The sequence below is a fragment of the Stenella coeruleoalba genome (assembly GCF_951394435.1).
Source record: "Stenella coeruleoalba genome assembly, chromosome: 9".
Classification (NCBI taxonomy): Eukaryota; Metazoa; Chordata; class Mammalia; order Artiodactyla; family Delphinidae; genus Stenella; species Stenella coeruleoalba.
The window spans coordinates 65,736,988-65,753,445 of record NC_137155.1 but is presented as its reverse complement, the minus strand read 5'-3'; the positions used below and the strand labels follow the sequence as shown (position 1 = coordinate 65,753,445).

The window sequence follows — 16,458 nt, the reverse complement described above, 5'->3', positions numbered from 1 at the left end:
CCAAACCACCTCCAAATAAAGAGAATCAAAGAAGGAGGTGGAGGAGGATGCTCTGTAAATGCAGCTTCAAGATATCTCTCCTCCAACCCCTCCCTCCATTCCAGTAAGACTGTTTTCTTTGGTTCTTCCTATGTAGAAAATCTGGAACACTGACTGAACAATGATGACCTGAAGAACTTGTCCTTGTTTCAAGATTTGATCCTTCCCTCTAATGGGTTGCAGGACACCTTTATTTTAAATGAACTCTCGCATACTGGGTTGTCAGCACAACCCACTCACAAGTGAGTATCCTACATTTTTTTATAGTATCCCTCCAGCTCTCTGTACTTGTATGTGTTTGTGTGTGTATAAATATCTATATCTATCTATCTATATAGATAGATATAGATATTTTAACCCAAAGAGGTTAAAATTCATCATTAAAAAGATGAACACGTCTGAAAACTCCAATTCAAAAAGATACATGCATCCCAATGTTCATAGCAGTACTATTTACAATAGCCAAGACGTGAAAGCAACTAAATGTCCATTGACAGATGAATTGATAAAGAAGATGTATGTATATATATACAATGGAATATTACTCAGCCATAAAAAGGAATGAAATAATGCCATTTGCAACAACATGGATGGACCTGGAGATTATCGTACTAAATGAGGTAATTCTGACAGAGAAAGACAAATATCATATGATATCACTTACATGTGGAATGTATATATCTAAAAAAATGATACAAATGAACTTATTTACAAAACAGAAATAGACTCACAGACATAGAAAACAAACTTATGGGTACCAAAGGGGAAAGTGGGGGAAGGATAAATTAGGAGTTTGGGAATAACAGATACACACAACTATACATAAAATAGACAAACAACGAGGACCTGCTATATATTACAGGGAACTATATTCAATATCTTATAATAACTATAGTGGAGAAGAATCTGAAAAAGTATGTGTGTGTATATATATATATATATATATATATATATATATATATATATATATATACATACACACACACACACACACACACACACACACACACACACACAGACACGCTTTGCTGTATACCTGAAACTAACACATTATAAATCAACTGTACTTCAATAAAAATAAATATTTTTTTAAAAAGATGAACATGTCTGACAAGCCTGGATAGCTTTTCTACTGAATAGACCACATTTTTGTAATACATGGGCCCTATCCTTGATTCTGAAACTCCTTTAATGGGTCTAGCCTTGTTATGCCACTCTTCTGGTATGAGAACAGCAAAGGTAATGGTACCAGAAACTCAACTGAAGGTTGGTAGGGTGAGCACAGTGAACATAACATGGTGAGGAAAGACTTCCTTCTCTCTAGCTCAGCAACCCCCTCCACACATGCAAACACTGACCTCAAGAAAAGATGGTACTATCAGTGAACACTAAGTAGACAAGGACATCAGCAGACATTACGAAACCACCTGACGTAAAGGTGGCACTATGTGGCACTGGTTTGAGTCCTCTAGTTCTCCTTCTGCAAGGTCCTAGGAACCAGATGTGGTACTTTAGATGATGCCTCAGGAACAGAGAAACTGCTCCCTTGGCTGTGAACGCTGCAGCTTTCAGGAGTGGTATAAGAGGATGTGGAGAGAGTCCCCAGCTTGACAGGGAGGTGATCCAATCCAAAGCATTGGCTTAAGATTATACCTGGGCATGCTTCAGATTCAAGGAGCCACACCTGGGTTTTAGACACCAATGAAAGTGAGGTCAGATTGGGGCTGAACTATGGGTGAGCCTCCTCAGGATTTGGAATGCTCTATGAGGACAGACTCTATGAGGACATCTCTCTGTCCCTGGGGCAGAGAGAGGACATACTTTGAGTGGTAAAGTGGGAGGACAGTCACATTAATTTTTATTTTAAAAAGAATTATTGTGACCTTTGTTTGTTCTCCAAGCTGATGAAGTGCATTTATGCTACATGAGATAGCTCTTATTGAAAAATATGTATTTTTTTCATGTGTTCTCAGTAAAGCATTCAACAATGCTGCAGAGAATTACACACACAAGCATGTATATACAAATTATATATATATATATATAATATACAGTCTACATATATATACAGACTATATATACAATTATATATATAAATTATATATATAAATAATGTTTTCAGAAACTTAAGTTAGGAACATAGAATATATACAAGTATTTACATGCAGAATTTGACTACATTGAAATTTGACTACTACTACTCTGAAATTTACTTTAAGCTATTTAAAGGAGTAAATTTATACCACACAATTAATAGAATTTCCTTCTAATTTAAGCCAAAGAGGCCATAGAGCAATTATCCTAATTCCATTTCTGTAAAAATTCTTCTAAATTATAAATCCAAAAACCACTCCCAAAGGAGTCTTATTTTAGATTTAAACTGCTCAAGACAGGTCATTGCAAACAAAAAACAAAACAGCAATGTGCAGAAAAAAATTTTTTCTTTCAAAAATATTTTTAAAATATTTAAATCATCTAGAGTTTAATTCATAATTTTAAATATATACATTTAAAATTAGCAAAGCACACTCTAATAATTTGAAAGATTTCTAAGAAAACATATAATTTTTCTCTTAAAGTTCCCAAATGTTGGGGATTTTTCTGTTCTTTCATTATTATTCAACTCAAAGGAATAAATCCTGTTTGAAATATGACTCTGATCAAGAAAGACAAGGAAAGACTGAGGAAATTTTTACACATCGGGAGAGACTAAGTAGATTTGAAGACGGAATGCTATGTGGGATTCTCGATTGGATTCTGTGACCAAAAAAAAGGACATGAATGGGAAAATTGTTGGGATTCAAATACCATCTATAGTTTAGTTAATAGCATTTTGCCAATATTAATTTCTTGGTTTTGATCATTGTACTATGTTTATGTAATATGTTAACATTAGGGGAAGCTGGGTGAAGGGTATATAGGAATTCTCTATATTATTTTTGCAAATTTTCTATAAGTCTAAAATGATTCCAAATTAACAGTGTAAACCAAATCCTTGGGCAGAAATGTCCTTTGTTTCCTTATGCAATTGGGTGGATTTTAGCTGTAAGTGAAATATCTCTCTGCAGCATGCCTGAGGAAAGATCTTGTGATACTGAGAAAACTAACTCCTCACCACCTTTGGAAAACTGATTCGATGGCATCTTTTGCATAAATAAAAATATATTTTTTATCTTAATAAACAAAACATTTAAAAATTCAGCAACTAATGACTACTAAAAACTGTGCTAATAATAATGGTGATTGAAACTACTACATTGCAGGCTGTATGCTCTGCATTGTTATGTTAAGCTATAATTACCATGTTTTTTCTCCAGTCATTTTTGATTTTAAAATTTTAAGTAAAAAGTGCTTTTGCAGATTGCATTCCACAGTGTTCTTTGGGACCTAGTCATAACATCATAAAGTACAGCAGAATCAGGAAATGTAGGCTAAAGGAGCCCTACCTAAGAGGGTTTGCTAAAGAAATGACTAATGGATTTCAGTATGAAACAGTTTCATTTTAAATTTATTCCAAGAGCATTAGCCCCGAGGGCTATGTTATTGGGAAGTTTAAATTCAATCTGCTTTCATTGTGAATTGAATGCAAAGGCCATAATTAAGGACTGTTTTCAGATTCCTAAATTTTAGCTTCTCTAAATTATCTTTGGTTGTCCAACACACCCTTAAAAGGATGAGATATACTATCTAAGAATTAGGATTGCCTTTATGGTAGAAAGTAAGCAACTTTGTTATTTTAAGGTCACAATATATCTATCACTCCTTACCCAAGTCAACTCTCCTTCTGGCCTTCCTCATGACATAGTTCTACGTTTCTGACTCTCACTTGGCTTAAATTATCTCATAGCGGCAGGCTCGAAGGAAAAGCAAACATAGTACTTAGAAGTGCACCTATGTGTATAGTCATCCACCAGTAGACAAACTAATAACACTTAGTTCAGCAGATTGGCTAGTTTTTAACTCAAGAGAGAAAGAGGACTACTGTAGGAGAAGGAAAACTTGAAAGTCTAAAAGTATAAGCTTCTGTTCACAGATGAGGGTAGGAGTAGGAGACTCAGAACCTGGGGAAGAGGGAAAGAAGGCAGCAGAAGCCCTAATGCAAACTTACCTGCTTACAACTGGCTGGAAGAAGCCTTCTAAGACTCCATCTCAAAGGTGATGATGGTGCTTCTCTGAGGCAGTCAGGATGCCACCAAGTTGTGCTGTGTAGAGAGGAAAAAACAAATTCACAGATGTGAATTGTCTTGTTCCAGATCTCAGCCAATGCAAATCACAAGATGCTACCTAAAATATTAACACAATTTACTTGGACCTCTGAGCTCAAATAAAAATGAATGCCAAGGAACACTGTCATAAAGTCAATCAATGCTGACTAATGCCTATTGTTGAAAGGAAAAAATAGCTTTGAACTTGTTTTGAAACCACAAATATTCCATCAAAGGTTACAATACAGTGTATGCATTGCCAAGGTAATCTCCCCACTAGAATAACAGAATCAGACAAAAATAAAATGTTAGAAAAAAACACGAAGAAATTATACAGTTGATCTATTACAAACTTTATTTTAAAGCTTTGGGAAGTAGAGGTAAACTAATGCCTCTAGCCTTTTGAAAGCATCTTTTCCCTACACTTCGCCAGTCCCTCAAGGAAACTTCTTGTCAGTCTTTGTGCCACTGTTTGCATCTCCATCTGGCTTTCCAATTTCTTGAAACTACTTGGAAGAAACCATTACACCTTCTCAGAATGAAAATTTTAATTGGTATAAACATAATGATCATATGATTTCAACACCTTCCCTTTCCACAGTGCTTTTTCCGAAACTATTTAACTGATCATCCTTCTAAGGATTTGGCCCAAACATAATCAGAGCTTCTTTGTTGGAACCATTTGTCACCTTTAAAAAAATAAGTTGGCAGGAGTGGCTTGCTTTTATGTTACCTTATTTGTATTGGATTTTTTTTTTCAATGGATAATATTTTTGGAGTCAAACTCAGTCCTATGCACCAGTGAAACTGAACCCAGGGTTCCCACCACTCCAGGCACGAATGGCTGCCTGGGTATGTGACCTGTGTAGTCACATACTATGACATAATGGCCTCACGTTCGTAAGTTCCCTTGGCTTGGTTTAATAGTCTGCTGTCACCATCTGAAAATTCTTAATAATTTTTTGAGCAGGGACCCTGCATTTTCATTCTGCACTGGGTCCTGCAAACTATGTACTTGGCTCGAGGTAACACCTTAATTGAACAAATCCCTACCAGAAGACCCTGCTCTATAGCCTGCTTAAGTCCCCAGAATTCCTACCAGGTTAGGCCTGATCCTGAAGATACTGAGAGTCATTTTTTCAGAATATTAGTACAGATTTGCTTCTTAGCTGGAGCCAACTGTAAAAGGACCAGGTAAGCAATGGAAGGAGGAGGAAGGGTATATAAGAAGGAAGGTGTAGGAAAACTCTTGGAAAATGTATTTAAGATAGACACAGCATTCGGGGGTGGGTGGGGGTTCTAAATGACAGAAGTGAATTCTAAATATCACTCTCTATGAACATATATGATAATCAGAGTCAGTTCGTACTGAAAAAGCAAATAAACAATTTTAACTCGATGATCATACTTAAAAATTAGAAGGGACTTTAGAAATCACTTAGTTCAACCTTTTCATATTTCTGTTTCATCAGGAATGTGAAGATGATAAAGCCCACAGGCTCACATATAGTTAGGATTTCAGCAGTGCTGAAAATCTAGGTGTTCTGGTTCCCAATCCAGGGTGCTATTAAGCACACCACTCAGCCTCTGAAAAAGTAAATGCCCTTCATAAAGCTGGTCCAACACAGAAACAGTTGTGATGTTGCTAAGAACGGGCCCAAGATATCACCCACGCCTTTACAAAGTCTCCTCCCGTATAAAGTACTCAAGAGCTTGTGTGAATTCTGTGAACACCAAAGCCAGATTCTGCCTGGCTGGCCTTGAGATTGGTGTCATTTTGGATTTACACTATTATAATGGGGGTGAGGTGCGATAGTGTGGAGAGTTTTAAAGTATATTTTTCAAAGTATTTTTCATACAAAGTATATACTGTGGCTCTAACTATATATATATTGTATTTTTGACTTGTTTATTGCCAATTCTGAATAGTGGTTCTGTCTTTATTTGTAAGCAAATGTGGCATGTGATGCCCCCCAAAACACATTTTTCCTTTCCAGACACTTTTCGTATTTATTATTGATTTTATTGGGGGGGGGGGCGGGTGGGCATCGGCTGTATGTGAAATTTAAGAACAAAGAAAGAGCTCAGTTCTGGTTTTGTGGTGAAGTTAGAGCTCCCTCCAGTGATCTGTCCGGCTGACTGAACTTCAAAACACCCTTCCTTTCCAACTGTTCCTCAGTGCATACAAATAAATCTAAGCTTTAGCCTTTTTAATGCAGACTTTTTCCCTTTTAAAAATTAAACTCAGCTGCTAAATACATTAATATTGATTTCTCCTAAAATCTTGTTAAATATCCGTATTCATTCTTCCTCTAGTAGAACATTTAGAGGGTAGAATCAATAAAATAAGACATGGTCAAGGAATTTTGGCAGAGAGGCTGTTCATGTATTGTTATTATCTGTAAACTTTTATGACTCTGCAGGTGAGAGTGAACTTTTGCAGTCATTAGCGAACAAAGGAACTGGATAGGCTAAGTGCCCTACCATTCACACTGGGGTTATTTATATTTCAGAGGCTTTTTAAATGAATGGAAATAACATTTTAGATCTATCACAGCCACCTTTAGCATTCCTCTCATAAACTGTCTTCTATTTACTGGCTTCTACAAGCCAAGCGTAACAGTGTCCAAATCAGTGATGCCATATAACTCGATCAACTACAGGTAGTATCCAAAGGGATACAAGAATAATTCATGAAACTAACTAAGGGACAAGTGGCTATTAAATCAACCTTGTCTGAGAAAATTATGATTATGATATGATTATCATATATATGATTATCATATATGATATGATATATGATTATGTTATGATTTTTGTGATTTATTTAGTTACTCACTTGTTTATTGAATTCCTCTGAATACCAGATAAGGTCCACCCTTGCTCAGGATCAAGGAATCACAGCCAAGGTAATTGGTGGGACTCTCTCTCAACCACTTCCCTATTCCCTCTCTCCTCTTCTCCTCCTTTTGTTACTTCCTCTTCCTATCTATTCTCTTTATATATATATATATATATATATATTTATCTCTTTCTCTCCTTTCCCCCTTCTACTAGATTTCATTGAGACTCACAGTGTTAGAGCTGGTAACCACATTAAAGATAATCTAATACAAGCCTTTGCTTTTTTTTTTTTTTTTTATTGGAGTACAGTGGCTTCAAAATGTTGTGTTAGTTTCTGCTGCACAGAAAAGTGAATCAGCTATACATATACATATATCCACTCCTTTTTGGATTTCCTTCCCACAGAGCATTGAGTAGAATTCCCTGGTGCTATACAGTACGTTCTCATTAGTTATCTATTTTATACATAGTAGTGTATATATGTCAATCCCAATCTCCCAATTCATCCCACTCCCCCTTTCCCACCTCTGTGTCCATACGATTGTTCTCTACATCTGTGTCTCTATTTCTGCTTTGCAAATAGGTTCATCTGTACCATTTTTCTAGATTCCATATATATGCTTTTTTTTCTGAAAAAAATTTTAACATGTTTATTAGAGTATAATTGCTTTACAACGGTGTGTTAGTTTCTGCTATATAACAAAGTGAATCAGCTACACATATACATATATCCCCATATCTCCTCCCTCTTGTATCTCCCTCCCACCCTCCCCATCCCACCCCTCTAGGTGGTCACAAAGCACTGAGTTGATCTCCCTGTGCTAAGTGGCTGCTTCCCACTAGCTATCTATTTTGGTAGTATATATAAGTCCATGCCACTCTCTCACTTCGACCCAGATTACCCTTCCCAGTCCCCGTGTCCTCAAGTCCATTCTCTACATCTGCGTCTTTATTCCTGTCCAGCCACTAGATTCTGCATAACCATTTTTTTTCTTTAGATTCCATATATATGTGTTAACATACAGTACTTATTTTTCTCATTCTGACTTACTTCAGTCTGTATGAAAGTCTCTAGGTCCATACACCTCATTACAAATAACTCAATTTCATTTCTTTCTATGGCTGAGTAATATTCCACTGTATATATGTGCCACGTCTTCCTTATCCATTCATCTGTCAATGGACACTTAGGTTGCCTCCAAGTCCTGCCTATTGTAAATAGAGCTGCAATGAACATTGTGGTACAAGACCCTTTTCAAATTATGATTTTCTTAGGGTATATGCCCAGTAGTGGGATTGCTGGGTCGTATGGTATTTCTATTTTTAGTTTTTTAAGCAACCTCCATACTGTTCTCCATAGTGGCTGTATCAATTTACATTCCCACCAACAGTGCAAGAGGGTTCCCTTTTCTCCACACCCTCTCCAGCATTTATTGTTTCTTGATTTTTTGATGATGGCCATTCTGACAGGTGCGAGGTGATATCTCATTGTAGTTTTCATTTGCATTTCTCTAATGCTTAGTGATGTTGAGCATTCTTTCATGTGTTTGTTGGCAATCTGTATATCTTCTTTGGAGAAAAGTCTATTTAGGTCTTCTGCCCATTTTTGGATTGGGTTGTTTGTTTTGTTGATATTGAACTGCATGAGCTGCTTGTAATTTTGGAGATCACTCCTTTGCTAGTTGCTTCATTTGCAAATATTTGTTCCCATTCTGAGGGTTGTCTTTTTGTCTTGTTTATGGTTTCCTTTGCTGTGCAAAAGCTTTTAAGTTTCATTAGGTCCCATTTGTTTATTTTTGTTTTTATTTCCGTGTCTCTAGGAGGGGGGTCAAAAAGGATCTTGCTGTGATGTATGTCATAGAGTGTTCTGCTGTGTTTTCCTCTAAGTGTTTTATACTGTCTGGCTTTACATTTAGGGCTTTCATCCATTTTGAGTTTATTTTTGTATATGGTGTTAAGGAGTGTTCTAATTTCATTCTTTTACATGTAGCTGTAAAAGAGTGGGCTTTCTAACCTGTTCCATTGATCTATATTTCTGTTTTTGTGCCAGTACCATACTGTCTTGATTACTGTAGCTTCACAGTAGAGTCTGAAGTCAGGGAGCCTGATTCCTCCAGCTCCATTTTTCTTTCTCAAGATTGCTTTGGCTATTTGGGGTCTTCTATGTTTCCATACAAATTGTGAAATTTTTTGTTTTAGGTCTGTGAAAAATGCCATTGGTAGTTTGATAGGGATTGCATTGAATCTGTAGACTGCTTTGGGTAGTACAGTCGTTTTCACAATGTTGATTCTTCCAATCCAAGAACATGGTATATCTCTCCACCTGTTTGTACCATCTTTATTTTCTTTCATCAGTGGCTTATAGTTTTCTGCATACAGGTCTTTTGTCTCCTTAGGTAGGTTTATTTCTAGGTATTTTATTCTTTATGTTGCAATGGTAAATGGGAGTGTTTCCTTAATTTCTCTTTCAGATTTTTTATCATTAGTGTATAGGAATGCCAGAAATTTCTGTGCATTAATTTGTATCCTGCTACTTTAGCAAACTCATTGATTAGCTCTAGTAGTTTTCTGGTAGCATCTTTAGGATTCTCTATGTATAGTATCATGTCATCTGCAAACAGTGACAGCTTTACTTTTTCTTTTCCAATTTGGATTCCTTTTCTTTTTCTTTTCTGATTTCTGTGGTTAAAACTTCCAAAAATATGTTGAATAATAGTGGTGAGAGTGGACAACCTTCTCTTGTTGCTGATCTTAGTGGAATTGGTTTCAGTTGTTCACCACTGAGAACGATATTGGCTGTGGGTTTCTCATATATGGCCTTTATTATGTTGAGGAAAGTTCCCTCTGTGTCTACTTTCTGGAGAGTTTTTATCATAAATGGGTGTTGAATTTTGTCAAAAGCTTTTTCTGCATCTATTGAGATGATCATATGGTTTTTCTCCTTCAGTTTGTTAATATGTTGTATCACATTGACTGATTTGCGTATATTGAGAGTCCTTGCATTCCTGGGATAAACCCCACTTGATCATGGTGTATGATCCTTTTAATGCGCTATTGGATTCTGTTTGCTAGTACGCTATTGAGGATTTTTGCAACTATGTTCATCAGTGATATTGGCCTGTAGTTTTCTTTCTTTGTGACATCTTTGTCTGGTTTTGGTATCAGGGTGATGGTGGCCTCGTAGAATGAGTTGAGAAGTGTTCCTCCCTCTGCTATATTTTGGAAGAGTTTGAGAAGGATAGGTGTTAGCTCTTCTCTAAATGTTTGATAGAATATGCCTGTGAAGCCATCTGGCCCTGGCCTTTTGTTTGTTGGAAGATTTTTAATCACAGTTTCAATTTCAGTTCTTGTGATTGGTCTGTTCATATTTTATATTTCTTTCTGGTTGAGTCTCAGAAGGTTGTGCTTTCCTAAGAATTTGTCCATTTCTTCAGGGTTGTCCGTTTTATTGGCATAGTTTCTTGTAGTAATCTCTCATGATCCTTTGTATTTCTGCAGTGTCAGTTGTTACTTCTCCTTTTTCATTTCTAATTCTATTGATTTGAGTCTTCTCCCTTTTTTTCTTGATGAGTCTGGCTAATGGTTTATTAATTTTGTTTATCTTCTCAAAGAACCAGCTTTTAGTTTTATTGATCTTTGCTATTGTTTCCTTCATTTCTTTTTCCTTTATTTCTGATCTGATCTTTATGATTTCTTTCCTTCTGCTAACTTTGGGGTTTTTTTGTTCTTTTTTCTCTAATTGCTTTAGGTGTAAGGTTAAGGTTGTTTATTTGAGATATTTCTTGTTTCTTGAGGCAGGACTGTATTCCTATAAACTTCCCTCTTAGAACTGCTTTTGCTGCAGCCCACAGGTTTTGGGTCGTAATGTTTTTATTGTCATTTGTTTCTAGGTATTTTTTGATTTCCTTTTTGATTTCTTCAGTGATCTGTTGTTTATTTAGTATTGTTTAGCCTCCATGTATCTGTTTTTTTACAGATGTTTTTCCTGTAATTGATATCTAGTCTCATAGCGCTGTGGTCAGAAAAGATACTTGATATGATTTCAATTTTCTTAAATTTACCAAGGCTTGATTTGTGACCCAAGATGTGATCTATCCTGAAGAATGTTCCATGAGCACTTAAGAAGAAAGTATTCTGTCATTTTTGGATGGAATATCCTATAAATATCAATTAAGTCCATCTTGTTTAATGTATCATTTAAAGCTTGTTTCCTTATTTATTTTCATTTTGGATGATCTGTCCATTGGTGAAAGTGGGGTGTTAAAGTTCCCTACCATGATTGTGTTACTGTCGATTTCCCTTTTTATGGCTGTTAGCATTTGCCTTATGTATTGAGGTGCTGCTGTTGGGTGCATAAATATTTACAATTGTTATATTTTCTTCTTAGGTGGATCCCTTGATCATTATGTAGCGTACTTCTTTGTCTCTTGTAACAGTCTTTATTTTAAAGTCTAAATTCTCTGATATGAGAATTGCTACTCCAGCTTTCTTTTGATTTCCATTTGCATGGAATATCTTTTTCCATCCCCTCACTTTCAGTCTGTATGTGTCCCTAGGTCTGAAGTGGGTCTCTTGTAGACAGCATATATATGGGTCTTGTTTTTGTATCCATTCAGCCAGTCTATGTCTTTTGGTTGGAGCATTTAATCCATTTACATTTAAGGTAATTATCGATATGTATGTTCCTATTACCATTTTCTTAATTGTTTTGGGTTTGTTACTGTAGGTCTTCTCCTTCTCTTGTGTTTCCTACCTTGAGAACTTCCTTCAGCATGTGTTGTAAAGCTGGTTTTGTGGTGCTGAATTCTCTTAGCTTTTCCTTGTCTGTTAAGGTTTTAATTTCTCTGTCAAATCTGAATGAGATCCTTGCTGGGTAAAGTATTCCTGATTGTAGGTTTTTCCCTTTCATCACTTTAAATACGTCCTGCCACTCCCTTCTGGCTTGCAGAGTTTCTGCTGAAAGATCAGCTGTTAACCTTATGGGGATTCCCTTGTATGTTATTTGTTGCTTTTCCCTTGCTGCTTATAATATTTTCTCTTTGTATTTAATTTTTGATAGTTTGATTAATATGTGTCTTGGTACGTTTCTCCTTGGATTTATCCTGTATGGGACTCTCTGCACTTCCTGGACTTGATTAACTATTTCCTTTCTCATATTAGGGAAGTTTTCAACTATAATCTCTTCAAATATTTTCTCAGTCCCTTTCTTTTTCTCTTCGTTTTTTGGGACCCCTATAATTCGAATGTTGGTGTGTTTAATGTTGTCCCAGATGTTTCTGAGACTGTTCTCAATTCTTTTCATTCTTTTTTCTTTATTCTGCTCTGTGGTAGTTATTTCCACTATTTTATCTTCCAGGTCACTTATCCATTCTTCTGCCTCAGTTACTCTGCTATTGATTTCTTCTAGAGAATTTTTAATTACATTTACTGTGTTGTTCATCATTGTTTGTTTGGTCTTTAGTTCTTCTAGGTCCTTGTTAAATGTTTCTTGTATTTTCTCCATTCTATTTCCAAGAATTTGGATCATCTTTACTATTATTACTCTGAATTCTTTTTCAGGCAGACTGCTTATTTCCTCTTCATTTGTTTGGTTTGTTTGGTTTTTACGTTGCTCCTTCAACCGCTGTGTGTTTCTCTGTCTTCTCATTTTGCTTAACTTAGTATGTTTGGGGTCTCCTTTTCACAGGCTGCAGGATCGTAGTTCCCATTGTTTTTGGTGTCTGCCCCCAGTGGCTAAGGTTGGTTCAGTGGATTGTGTAGGCTTCCTTGTGGAGGGGACTAGTGCCTGTGTTCTGGTGGATGAGGCTGGATCTTTTCTTTCTGGTGGGCAGGACCGTGTCCGGTGTTGTGTTTTGGGTTGTCTGTGACCTTATTATGATTTTAGCCAGCCTCTCTGCTAATGGGTAGGGTTATGTTACCAGAAACAATGGTCTCTTTCCTCTTAGGTACAGACTTTTTCCCGGACTCCCTCCTGGCTAGCTGTGGCGCACTAGCCCTCTTCAGGCTGTGTTCATGCAGCCAACCCCAGTCCTCTCCCTGGGATCTGACCTCCGAAGCCTGAGCCTCAGCTCCCTGCCCCAACCCACCCCGGCGGGTGAGCAGACAAGCCTCCTGGGTTGGTGAGTGCCGGTCGACACCGATCCTCTGTGGGGAAATCTCTCCACTTTGCCCTCTGCACCCCCGTTGCTGTGCTCTCCTCCGTGGCTCTGAAGCTTCCCCCCACCCTGCCACCTGCAGTCTCCACCCACGAAGGGGCGTCCTAGTGTGTGGAAACCTTTCCTCCTTCACAGCTCCCTCCCAGAGGTGCAGGTCCTATCCCTGTTCTTATGTCTCTGTTTTTTATTTTTTCTTTTGCCCTATCCAGGTACGTGGGGAGTTTCTTGCCTTTTGGGAAGTCTGAGGTCTTCTACCAGTGTTCAGTAGGTGTTCTGTAGGAGTTATTCCACATGTAGATGTATTTCAGATGTATTTGTGGGGAGGAAGGTGATCTCCACATCTTACCTTTCTGCCATCCCCCATATATATGCTTTTATAGAAGAAAAATTCAAGAAGCTTGAGAAGCTTGGCCCAAATCACACCGAAGTTTACTCTTCTTTCCTCCTTTCTTTCTGCCAAGGTCTTAAGCACCCATTAGGTTCAGCATACCCCTGGGCATTTTCTGGACCCTAATTCACCCTGGTCTATTGTCTAAAATTTGAGTTAATGCCCAAGAATATGTAAGCAGTAATGGAAACAGAGATGATAGAAAGAGTTTTCTGTATGAAGGGAATCTTAGAAAATTTAAAAATGGGAAATTATATGAGCATACAATATGTCAAAACTATGGAATCTGGATTTTAGAAAAATTTTTTGCAAAGTGCCTTGCTTTTGCTCCTTTAAATAAACAAGAGAACTTTATTTGATGCCAATTCTCTTGATAATGATGTGAATAATGTTCCATTACATTTATCTAGCACATTATACCTTACAATATTTCTTCACTTAGTGTACTATTCCAGGTAACTAGAACATGCTCTCTTTGAAGATCAAGTACTAGTACTACATATAGTAGAATATGAGGAAGTAATAGAGAACTCAGAGTGGCCCGTTACATTTTATGCCTCCCTTAGTTCTGGGTTATTGTATGGCTGAGCTCTAGATTCAGTAAAATGTTTACGCACTTTAAAGGAGATATCAAATTTAGCACTTGAGATAAGAAGGTAATAAAAATGTAGATAGTTAAAGCAAATTGCCTAGCTAAGAAAAACTTGCTGTACCCTCTACAGCAAGCACAGGTCACCATTAGCCACTCCCAGAAAGTCCAGTAGGAGGAATAAATCTAACTATAGGCCCAGGTATTTAGCCTGAGTAGCAAGGTTTCCTTGATAGAAGTCCACCCACCTAGGTGAAAACGTTATGTGAGAAGGTTTCAGGAACATTCAACCATCTTGTTAACCTGGATTGCTTGCAATGTTTAAACAGTTTTGCTAGATGTAGGCTATTTCAGTAAGTGAAGATTACACTGGGAAAAAAGTGCACTCTGTATTGAAACAAAGCAATCCAGTTACTCACAGATCTCAAACAGCTTCCATGAGCAGAATAGCTTCTATGATAGATGTGAATCAAGCCTCTTACTCTTATGCCATGGATCTCAGATTTTAGTAAGCATGAAAATCACTTGGAGACCTTGTTAAAGAGCAGATTCCAAGATTTCCCCCCAATCCTCTTTCTGTAGCTGCCAGGAACACTAAAGCTATCTTTCTTTTAGTCAGTCTTTGATTCTGATGTCGACTGCCTGGGTACCACACTTAGAGAAACAACTGTGTTAAACTAAATCAGTAAAATATATATTGAGTCCAGGAGTGGGGATGATGATCACTGTATTACTTTCAATTATCAATACCTCCTTTGCCATAGAAAGGGAACTGAAGCAAAAGCTATAATAAATGGGCTCTATTCTTGCCTCTGAACAAGAGTCTCTTTAGCTTTCTGAGGGAGCATCAATGACCTCATCTTTTAAGATCTGCTTTACAGAATCATAAGGTTATAGCAAAGAGTTTTTTTTTTAAATCTGTATGTAAAAATACTTCTCCAAACGTAAAACACCAAGGCAAAGTGTATATTTAATTAAAGAACAAAATGTTCAGGGAATTGGGTAGCATAGTCCACAATGTACAGATACATACTTCAATTAGAATTGCAATGTCTTCTCTCCTTTACTTGATTGTTGAAAATGACTGAGGTAAACTCCTCTAAAATAGTAGTCCTATGGTATGATTTGGAGAAGATGTACAAATGCTAACATTCATAGCAATTACAAAATAAAATAGCGCTGCAAAACTGCAAACCTTAGTGTATCAATCTGAAAAAGCAATACTGCTATATTTACCCCAATTTTTCTAAGTGGTTTAAGTTGACTTTTGAAAATTGAGTCTGTGTTCTTTATCAAGATAAACCAAAATAATAAGGGCAGGCATCCTGGCCTAAGTAAAGACGAGAGCTTTGGACTGAGACTAAAAAATGCAATGTTGGCTAAATCAAAGCTTTGAGTCCTCTTAATACGTCAATACTATCATCCATAAAATGGGGTTTAATAATCTTTTCCTCCCCTCAAGGGTTGCTTAAAAGGGATAACTAACAAAGCAAATGGTTGTAAATTATTTTGTAGGCCTGCTGTGTTACTGCCAAATAGGAAAATTTCGATTTAAGAGCTGGGATTTTCAGAAGCTCTGAAATATTACAAAGCAAGTCACGTTTCATGGCTAATTTAAAACATCAAGGGTTCACACAAGTTGCTTATAATGATATTTTCCAATTCCCATGTTATTTGATGATTTATACAGCTTCAGCTTTTACAGTTGAACCCAGCCATACGTCTCTGGCCATGATTCTCTTTTATCAATATGACCAGCTCACGTAACTGTCTGTATCTTCAGGGGATTAAGGACAACTTTTTATCTGGACCTAAGAAGAGTAAATTCAGAGATGATAAAAAATTTCTGGTTGCAAGTCCAATGTGTTATTTATTTAGATCAGAAAAAGAGCTGTTATATACAGGTTTAGGAAGGCTTTTTAAAGCACTGATAAAATCCCTGCATGTCAAATGGAATGGTACTGAAATTATTTTAATACCTTAAAGCTCTTACGAGTTGAACTAAACTTTCAGCAAGAGAGTTCAATTCTACTTCGGGATTTTTGGTCCTCAAGAGATGAAAGCCAAGCTAAGCAAAATAAAACAATGAAAAAAGCCAAAAAAGAAAGAAAAAAAAAACTGACTGCACCAAATCTCTGAGCCACAATATTAAGGTAAACAATATGTGTATGTTTAAAAGGAGCTGGAAGAATCAGAAACTCTGGATGGAGATGATATAAATGATATTTAGTGTTTGAC

The 16,458-nt window shown here is 36.8% G+C and overlaps 1 protein-coding gene across 16 annotated transcripts in view; it reads right to left on the bottom strand.

The window, feature by feature from the left end:
* The window catches only part of DNAJB9 (DnaJ heat shock protein family (Hsp40) member B9), a 714,883-nt gene that overhangs the window by 396,890 nt on the left and 301,535 nt on the right, over positions 1-16,458 (bottom strand). For all 16 annotated transcript variants that reach the window (XR_013829608.1, XR_013829609.1, XR_013829610.1 and 13 more), the window contains one exon: positions 4,148-4,241. The gene's annotated coding sequence lies outside the window, so the exon portion shown is untranslated. The remainder of the gene's footprint in view (positions 1-4,147; positions 4,242-16,458) is intronic.